This window comes from Hypanus sabinus, unplaced genomic scaffold, assembly GCF_030144855.1.
Source record: "Hypanus sabinus isolate sHypSab1 unplaced genomic scaffold, sHypSab1.hap1 scaffold_276, whole genome shotgun sequence".
Classification (NCBI taxonomy): domain Eukaryota; kingdom Metazoa; phylum Chordata; class Chondrichthyes; order Myliobatiformes; family Dasyatidae; genus Hypanus; species Hypanus sabinus.
Window position 1 is genome coordinate 439849 of NW_026780896.1, and position 11303 is coordinate 451151.

Sequence of the window (11303 nt, forward strand, 5' to 3'; positions counted from 1 at the left end):
GGGCACTGATCCATTCGCAGGAGATTTAAAGTGTTCCAGGGTGAATGTAGTAAAGAGAAACTGGAATTACTAGAAACGCTTTGCAGGTAAGGAACAGTCGTGGGGAGAGGAAAAATGTTAACAATTCGGTTTCCTGACCTTTCGTCAGAATGAATTCAAACATCATCCAGTTTTTAGCGGAAAATCTTGGATTCTTCTCCATAGAGCGGTGGGGACTGAGAGAAAATCTGATAGAGGTTTATAAGAGTATGAAAGACATAGATAGTATGGGAGTATGGGAGTAGACAGGGAGTATGGTTTCGCTGTTTTGAAATGTCCAATACCAGAAGACATGCAATGAACGTGTGAAAGAGTAGATGCAAAGGAAATGTGAGGGTAATTTGTTTTACTCAGAGAGGTGTGGATGCCCGGAATGCTCTGTCTGTTATGGTGGTGGAAGCAAATACATTGGAGGCGTTTGAGAGTCGTTTAGACAGGCACGTGGGTGTGAGGAACATTGAGAGGATATGGACATTGTGTAGGTAGGAATTAGTTTTGGGAATGGGGGGGTTGATTTGCTTCTCAGCTGGTTTGGCACACCACTGAGCCCGAAGGGCCTGTTCCTGTGATGTACTGTTCCATGTTCTGTTCCATCTTCAGCATCTCGAGTTTCTGTTTGATTCTCACTGGCAGATAGACAGGTGGCAGTGAGGGGGGATTTCCAAATGTGAATTGAATTCTGAAACCCTGTGCTATTTCTACTGGTGTAAACACAAAACAGAGTATTTAATCACAGCCTCTCCCTGTGAGGGATAGAATGAGGACTCATTCTCTGCTTTACTTCAAATGGAAATTCAGAACCAAAGATCTGAGCACAGAACAGGAATACTCGCTCAACAGCTCATAAACCCAGAAAACTTAATCCCTGATGCATTTATCTGGGTCAAAACAAGTGCGGTATCCCGGGATCCAACCTCAGAGGGTCACAGCCCACACCGAGAGCCTCGCACATCTTTTCCAGATCTCACACTGAGAGATTCACGCTACCAATATCCAGCCCCCGGAGACGTCTGCTTCATTGCGGAAGGAGGAACACCCAGCCGCATCTATAAAAGCACCAACGTGGACCAAAGCCCAAACACCACAATTTCCATATTCCTGGAGACCCCATCCCTAGATTGTATCTCAGGCACCAACTCTCTCAGGGCTCTTTGCTGCCGGTTATATGCGGCAGTGTCTCAGCTAATCCCAGTTCAAAAACTTACACTCCAACACCAACCCATGACAGAACTGGAGCCTGATGATCCTTTGTCTGGACGGAGAAACATGGATATTGGGTCCTAAAGAGGGCACTGATACATTTCAACTTGTCTCGACAGTTAGATTGAGCATATTTGTTCATTATTTTATTGTTGAGGGCGGTGTAGCCCAGGTCAATTAGCAGCCACTTTTCCCGGCGTATAACAGGAACTAAATGTTTTAAATATCAAATTGAAAATATAGCACTGGAAGCACAGTACAGGAGATTTATTTTTGTTCTTTTGATGCACAAAACACTGACTGACTGCAAGATGTTTGACACACAGAATAGAATTGCATAAATGCAATCCCTACAATCATTAGTTGTTTCTTCATTCCAGCACATACATCATCCATCCCGCACAGTGAATGCTCAAAGCCACTCTCTCTCCGCTGAGATTCAGAAACCAGACAGCGATAAACATGTTCAGCTCTTCTTGCAGCTCTGGTGAGCTGTTGCCCTGGCAAAGGAGGAAGTAGCTCGCAAAGATAACCGAAAAAGGAAATAACACATTCAATGCGACATGTTCTGAGTTTCATTATGGCAAAGATGAACAGAACATTCTGCCATTTTGTAACGGTGAAACTAAAATTTCAGCTGTTGTATTTACCTTGTCGAGGTGCATTCAGTAAATTTCCTGATAGTTCCAGCTCTACAGAGCTCTGAGCAGTGCAGACTCTCGTCCAAAATAAAAACACAATGTTGGATACCACCTGTCTGCAACAAATGTGGTTCATGTGTAGAAGTTTCAATTGAGATTCACAGAGCCCTTAGAGCACAGACACAGGACTGTTAGCCCATTCACCCCGTGCCATGTTCGGTGTGGTCCCATCCCCCTGCACCCAGACCACAGCCCTCTATACCTCCCTCTACCCAACCATCTCTCAAAAACCACAATTGAACCTTCATCTCTCACTTCTGCTGGGAACTGCTTCCGCATTCGCACCGCCCTCTGAGTGAAGTAGTTTCCTCTCAGATTCCCCTTAAATGTGTCATTGTTTCCCCTAAATCCATGATCTTACCCAACCTGAGGGGAAAATGCCTACCTGCATTCACCCTATTTGTACCATCATAGATTTCTATATCGCTAGCAGGGGTTCCCAACCTAGGGTCCATGGTTCCTTCCTTTACTTGTAGCTGTATATACCCCATCATTCCCCTGTTCTAACCTGTTCAACCTTCCACTATAATTATTTCCTTAAATACCAGCAATGTCCGTGTAATTTTCCTTGCACTCTTTCACGTTTATCGATATCTTTCCTCCAAGTAGCTAACCATAACTGCACACAATTCTGCAAACTTTGGAATCACGGTGTCGTTTACAACTTTAGCATTAATATCCTAACCCTTCTTCTTAATAGGCTGCGTGAGATAGAAATGCCAATATATGCCCAAAACTCGCTTGAAGACTCTGGTGTTGCCTTAAAGGAATTGTGAATCTGTAACATCCACGCCAGGACAATCAGGCTTAAACCAGTTATTTTCCCCAAATAGAAAGCCTGATCAACACCTCTACTCACTAACCCACCCTCCACATCCCACCCACTAGTAGTTTAACATTTCCTGACAGTTCTAGACATTCCTGTGCCTAACGTCACTTTATGGACGTATAATCAATGCCAGTCTCAAATGTCTAGAAACTCCTGTGTCTATCGTCACTTCAGGGACATACGAACAATGTTTTTAAACTATCATACATTATATATTGTGTTTTGTTTATTGTTGTGATTGTCATTTTGTTTTTTTGTTTTTTTTTCTGTCTTGCTTTGGATCCAGAGAAACAATTATTTTGTTCTCTTTTACACTTGTGGACTGCAATGTCATTAAACAATTTTGAAGCCACGACCAACAGCCTCCGGAACAACTTCTTCCACCAGGCCATCAGACTGATTAATTCACGCTGCATTGAGTGTACTCTATATTATATGGACTGCTCAATACATTATAAATTATTATAAATTACTTTCATTGCGCATTGCACATTTAGACCGAGACATAACATAAAGATGTTTGCTTCTCATGTATGTGAAGGATTTAAGAAATCAATTCAATTTAATTCAATTCAATTCACACTTACTAATCGTACCTTGTATATTCAGATACAAATCAATGGCATGAATAATGAATTACAGAGGTGTCGACACTGACACACACATCCCACTCGTCACAGGCCTCCATTCGCTAAAACCATTTTAGATCATCTCCCTCTGCTTCCTGTTCTCGATCCCGGTGTGAATCCACCTCCCCAGCACCCCGTGAATCCCACGTGACCGAACCTTCCCGATCAGCTGCCATGCGGGATCTTATTACAGACTTTACCAAAGTTCAGATGCAACATCACTGCCCAATTTCACCCAACTCCCCAGTTAACTCTTAAATAATCTCCAAAATACTTGACAGGTATGATGTCCTATTGGGCAGTGTGGACGGTGATTTCCCCATAACCAATGTCCAACATCCCGGGATTTCAGCTTCACTGCGGACTGAGGAAATTCCGATCCCTGTTGTCGAGTTACCAACCTGGACCGAAGCCCGTATACTGTCAGTTCCATATCCTCAGAGTCACCGGCCCGATATTATCACTCATACAAAGACGCTTTGGTGCCGGTAATTTGCCGTGACTAAGGTGGAATTGGAATTGGAAACTAATGACCCTCTGCCGGGGCCGGTGCTCAGGCTGGTTCCCCGGTCTGTATAGAGGATGCCGATACACTTCAGACTGTCCCCAGCAGCTAAACCGAGCACATTTGATCGCAATCTTTCTGCTGTGTGGGATCCTGCCTAGCACAGCAGGCTGCCATGTTCCCTGCAGTGCAGCAGGAACAAAACGTAAAATTATGAAGTAGAAAATGCTGGGAACTCAGTACATCAGACTACATCTCTGAAAGGAGAAATGGTGGAAGACCCAGTTCCAGACCTGAGACTGTCCAAGATGCTGCCGGTCTGCTGAGCGTTTCCAGTATTTTCACCTCCTTACTTTAAATTTCCTGCAACTGTAGCATTTTGTCCCTCTTCATTTTAATGCACAGATAGTAACCGATTGCCACCCTAAACTGTAAACGCCACCCCACACCAACTAATTTCTTAGTTCTGAATACATTCTGTTGTAGTACATCCCATACAGTCACTGCTCACAGCATCCTTTCCTCCCACTATGACTCTGTTACATTTGCTCCCGAGGCTACTGTCTCTACGCTGAGAGGTGGTGACCACAGAGCGATAAAAAACTGCAACACTTGCTGCAGCTCTGACGGGCTGTTACCATGGAAACAGAGGAAGTGGCTCACCTAAAATAAACAAAACATGAAACAACAATCTGAACTTCAGATGCTTTGAGTTCCATTATGGCAAAGATGAACACTTCAGCCATTCTGTAACGGTGAAACTAAAATTGAAATAGTTGCTTTTACCCTGCCACGTGCTGTTTTCAATTACACCTCTGGTAGTCCTAACTGTCATAAAAACTAATTCTGGAAAAGATGCAAACCAAAATTTCACAATGAAGACAAAGTTTGAAAGATATATATATATATATATATCACTGCGGCAATGGGATGCAGTCTGGACAGAGATTGAACAAGATGGTTGATATATATCTTTCAGATGGTGTGATACAGTCTGGACAGAAGTTGAACAAGATGGCTGATATATATCATTGAGGTGGTGGGATACAGACTGGACAGAGGCTGAACAAGATGGTTGATATATATCATTGAGTTGGTGGGATACAGACTGAACAGAGGTTGAACACGATGGTTGATATATCTCATTCAGGTGATGGGATACAGACTGGACAGAGGTTGAACAAGATGGTTGATATATATCATTGAGTTGGTGGGATACAGACTGGACAGAGGTTGAACAAGATGGTTGATATATATCATTGAGATGGTGGGATACAGACTGGACAGAGGTTGAACACGATGGTTGATATATCTCATTGAGGTGAAGGGATACAGACTGAACAGAGGTTGAACAAGATGGTTGATATATATATATATATCACTGGGAGATGGGAGAATGGGATCCAGGGCAATATCTCATGGTCCTCCAGCAATACACAAACCATGAAATAATAGTACGCACTAGTTGACAACGGATACCAATATAACAAAGCCAGAACAAACAATAAGTATTTTGGTTTGTGTTATTTTCTATACTGTACACTTTATCAATGCACCACAGGAAGTATCCCATCCGGATACTTCACATCTTCATACGGCTACTGCTCTTCCTTTAACTGAACGAGAACTGTGGACACAGCGGAGTACATCATAGGAACTGATCTCCCCTCCATGGACTCTGTCTATAATTCCTCAGTAAAGCAGACAACATAATGAAAGATCCCCACAATCCTGGACATTTTCACTTCTCACCCTCCCATCGGTTTGAGGATTAAATGGAACAGAAACATGTCACCGGGCTCAAGGACGGTGTCCATTCTGCTGTTAGAAGCGAACAGCGTGATGAGTGGACTCCTGACCTCACAGTCTAAATCGATGTGACCTTGCACCACATATCTACCTGCACTGCACCACTGCACTTTCTCTGTAACCAGAATGATTTGTTTTACCTCAATGTACTGCTGCACTGTATTGATCTCTGTGGAGAATACCGGAGACTCGATTTTCACTCAAACTCTGTACATGGAAAAAAAATAAAGATTCCCCATTTCAATCGTGTGGGAATATTAGACAGCCTGTGTTGCTTCTTTCGAAATTCCGGAGGGAGTGGACACATTTCCGAGAAACCTAGATAAATGAACAAGACTTATTTCTCGCATTAATAGGGCCAGATATCGGGAAACACTGTCAGCATGCCGGCAAGTCGCAGCAATGGAAAGAAGATGGAAATAAACTTCCCAGTCCCCCGAGAAAACGTGAGAGATCTGGATCTCACTGTCTTGTCTGAACAGGGAAAGATGAAACTACTCAAACACGTGGAGCAGTGTCCCGAGAATGCGATAACTCTGTTTAACCCTCTGATTGCAAGAACACAACAGGCCGAACGACCGCTTCCAGTATGCTGGAGATATGTACAAAAATTATCGACGCCAGGCGTCAATACAGGTGAAGTTTGGATCTGGAACCGGGCCTTGAAATGGAGCTAAAGTTCACCATGTACATCTTAATGGATGGGTTCAGTCTCGGCATCACCACCTCATCCCGCTCCTGGGACCAGAATACCAGGGGCTGAGCGGCGGCTTATCTCAGGCGGTTCGGTGAGAAGGTCCCATAACCCGGAGCGACCACGACAGGTTGAGTCCAGGAAGCGGGACGACGCCATCAGAACGAGAATGTTAACGGGACTCTCTGCCCAACATCAGATTCCCCTCCCCCGGGATCGGCTTCAATACTCACCGATGAAAAATATTCTGTCGCGTTCACCCCTAGTGACCGGTAGCAAATCCTGACCCATGAGAACTTGATCAATTTGTCCCGCAGACAGCGATCAGTCCTCCGGCTCCCAGCAGACAATCCGCTTCAACAGAGAACGGAACGAAAGCCACCGCCCATCCGGAGACTGTGAGAGCGGGGGGCGGGGCCTCGGAAGCGAAAGCCCGTTGTTGCAGCAGATCTGCGTTTGGAATGGGAGTGAGAACCTGGATCAAGTGACGGGTGGAGGGTTTTCCACCTGAACCGGTGATTCAGCTCCTCGCTCTTCACACACTGCCCGACCTATCTGCCGCATTTTACACATTATTTCATATTTAGCCCAACTACATTTTTAATCTTTCCCTCTGCATCTTCCCCGTCCCCATCGCTCCACCACCCGGTTCTCAGAGTTACTGGATCAAATCCCATCCCGGTCCGACACTGAATTCCCACCCGAAGAAGAATTGTGCAGGTTTCATTGAAATCACTTCTCCGTTTATAAACACTAATTTCTAATCACATTCCTCTGGAGCCTCACTGGACAGGAACACTGAAACATCAAGTGAGAAACAGGAGGAGGTGGCCACTCAGCTCCACAAACCATCAACAAGTTGACGGCTGTTCTCCCATCTCATCCACGTGTTCCTGCCCGGTCCTCATTTCCTCGCTCCCTGCAGTCTCCACACATCTGCCAGCCTCTGTTTTATGTGAAGACTGAGTCTTCTTTGTCCTCCAGGAATCGGATTGGTGAATCTCTAACTTTTTGTAGTCCTCCATGGGATTAAATTCCATTTCTGCAGCCCCGTGTTGCCCCAACCACTCACCACACACCCCTGTCACTCTTTCCACCTTCCCATCTCCCCCTCACCTGGATCCACCTCTCACTCTCCATCTCTTGCCCCATACCCACCCTTCACCTCTTTTCTCTGACTATTTCCCGTCCACTCTCAGTCCAGAGAGAGGGTCTCGGCCCGAAATGTTGACAGTCCATTTCCCTCCACAGATGCTGCCCAACCCACTGAGTTCCTCCGGCAGTTTGTTCTTTGGTCTGTATAATCCGTGTTAGTATGGGGAGCGGGATTTTACACCATTTCCCAGGAGCAGTCTCAACAAAGCCCAAATAATTTTTACGGTAATTGCCACACTTAAACACGAGAAAGCTTGCAAATGCTGGAAATCCAGAGCAACACACACAAAATGCTGGAGGAAGTCGGCACAGCAGGCAGTGACTATGGAAAAAAGTAAACTGTCCACATTTTGGACCACGAGCCTTTTTCATTCCTGAGGAGGAGGGGGAAGTGATCTGAATACAAAGGTCGGGGTGGGGATAAAGTGGGGAGCTGGAAGGTGATCGGTGAGGTCAAGTGATGGTCTGTTCAAGGGCTGGAGAGGAAAGAATCAGAGCGTTGTCAACAGGAGAAAGGGAACGAGGGGACCCAGGGAGAAATGAAAGTTCAGAATGGGGCGGAGCGGTGGGATTTGTTTACTGGAAGGAGAATTCATTATTCATACAATCAGGTTGGAGGGTACCCAGATGGAATATAAAATGTTGATCCGCCACCCTGTGGGCGGATTCATCTTGGCACAAGAGGAGGCCATTGATACAAACGTCGAAATAAAATGTTTGGCCACTGCAAAGTCTCCCTTGTGCCAGATGATACAGAGATGCTCGACAAAATGGTCTACTAATTTATGGCTGGTCTCACCCATGTAAACGCGGTCGCATTGGGAGCACACGACAAAATAGATGACACCAGCAGATTCGCAGGTGAAGTGTTGCCTCAGCTGGAAGGAATGTTTTGTGTCTGAATGGAGATGAGTGTAGAGTAGGTGTAGAACTTAGGCCACTTGCAGGGATAAGTGGCTGGAGGGAGATTAGTGAAAAGGGATAAATGAACAAGGGAATTATGAAGAGAGTGATCCCTGTTGAAAGAAGAGGGTGGGGTGGGCGAGGAAGATAAAAATATGTATAGTTGTAACATCTCTTTGGAGATGGTGGAAGTTGCAGAGGCTGAAGGGGTGGTAGGTAAGGACATGTGGAACTCTATCACTATTACGGTGATAGGAAGATGGAGTGATCACTGAGTACGGTAAATGTGAGTGAGGAGAATATCAATACCCGAGGGAGGACAGCCACATCCTGGAAACAGATGCAACAGAAGCAATGAAACTGAGAAAAGGGTAGAGCATTTTACAGGTGATAGGCTGGGAAGAGGTATGGTCGAGATTACCATGGAAATCAGTAAGTTTATAAAAGATGTTGGTTGACAACCTGGCTCTAGAGATGAAGAGATCAGGAAAGGGTACGGATGTGTCAGAGATGGACCAGATTACACTAAATAGCTCTTGGCAGGCTAATGTAGAGACTGCAGGAGCCCTGGAAGACACGGATGTTGCTGGCGTTTAAGGAACCGAGTAACAGGGCTACATTGAACAAGTTAGAAATTGATTCCGTGCAGCAGAAGAGATTGTGATGCTAGCGGAGGTTCCCAAACTTTTTTTATGTCACAGACCCCTACCATTAACCGTGGTGTCCGTGGACCCCAGACTGCGAACTCCTGCCAAATGTATACAAAGGATACCCGGGCTAGAGGTCTGCAAACTATGAGGGTATAAATAGGGTGAATTCATGTAAGCTTTTGCCACACAGGTTGGGTGAGGTTATCTGTTTAGGGCAAAAAGTGAAATATTTAATGGGAATCTAAGGAGGCACACGGATAAAGGAGGTATTGAGGGCTATGGTCTGGGTGCACGTGGATGGGTCTAAGCAGAGAATGGCACAGACTAGATTGGCTAAAATCCCTGTTTCTGTAAGAGAATGAATTACATTGTGTGTCCTACACAATTCCATTTTCCAGGAGACATAATTCATTCCAACGTAATGTTCTAAAGAAACGCTGCAAGTACAAGAAACACTCAACAGGTAAAGAATATCTGTGGAGAGAGAAACAAAGTTAATGCTTCAGCTCCAACTCGCTGCGTCGGAATGGCTTCAAACATTTTCTGATTTGAATTCAGGTGTCCAACAACTTGAGTATTTCTTTCATTTCCAGTTGTCACCGACAGCTGAAAGTAAGTGGGAATTTCCAAACACGATGAGAATGCGGATCCCGAGGTAGATGAACAACGATGCAAATACTGAACAGGTACCTCTGCGGTGTCTCTGGTCTCTCTGCTCCATTGTATCTGCGACCTTTGACTTTAGACTCCCCAACCCTGGGGAACAATCTTTGGTATTTTTGACTGGACATCAATGGCTTTGCAGACTACGTATGGAAAAATAGCGCTGACTACATCAGTCACGTCCCCATCCCTGGCGGATGTTTCCAGGCTCGCAGCTCGAGCAAGTCACGAAAGCTATCCTCTCCGAGGAGAGCAGTCACACATTGTAACAGCAGCAGATGGGAGGACTCTGCCGAGACTCAACCACTGTGAGGCTGACGGGCCAGAAATCATCCCAGGCCAAATATTCGGGCAGTGTGGACACCAGCTCACTGATGACTTCACGGCCATCGTCAACAATTCACTCATGTGTCTTCAAATCTACACCTTCAGAAGCAAATTACTACGGACTGGCCGCTTCTTCAACGTCAACGAGACAAAGGAGATGGTTATCCATTTCAGGAGAACTTGCACCACTCACATAACTTTACATCAGCAGCATAGCTCTGGAAACTGCAAGTAGTTTTATACTCCTGGGCATACTCCTATACACACACACACACACACACACACACACACACACACACACACACACACACACACACACACACACACACACACACACACACACACACACACACACACACACACACATATTATATACACTCTGGTGCCAGAAAATTGGCCAGTAACAACATAACACCATGAAGGCTCCCGCCGACCCTGTCCATGAACTATTTGTTCCACTCCTATCAGTGAAGAGGCTACATGGCATTCACACCAGGAACAGCAAACTCAAAAAATATTTAATTTCCGCAAGCAATCAGACTGATCAACGCCTCCACCCTCTAACCCACCCTACAGAACTCCCATCAGCACTAGATTAACATTTCCTTTCAGTCACGGCATGTCCAGACACTCCTCTGCTTAGCTTTATTTCTTGGACATACAATCAATGTATGTGTGTACAATCAGTGTGTGTGTGTGTGTGTGTGTGTGTGTGTGTGTGTGTGTGTGTGTGTGTGTGTGTGTGTGTGTGTGTGTGTGTGTGTGTGTGTGTGTGTGTGTGTGTTATTCTTTATGTTAAAGAATCCTGAATCTTGAAACCTGGTGAAAGTACCACGACCAACCACATAATCTATACTCACTCTTCATTTTATAAACTCCTACAACGTCACGCTCAATCCCCTGTGCTCCATGGAATAAAGATCCAGCTCCACTAACATGTTAGGAGGCCTGTTTCCGTGCTGTGATTGTTATATGGTTATATGGTTAACTTCTCCCCGAAACTCGGCCCTCTAGACCAGGCAGCATTGTCATCAAACTCTTCTGTGCTCTGTGAGTTTGATAATGTCAGTACTACGATAGCGTGAACAAAATTGTACATAATACTGAGTGTAGCGTCACCAGTAATTTACTTAACTAGAATATTATGTCCATAATCCAGAACACAATGCCCTAAATGAATAAGGCCAGAATAAGTAAAG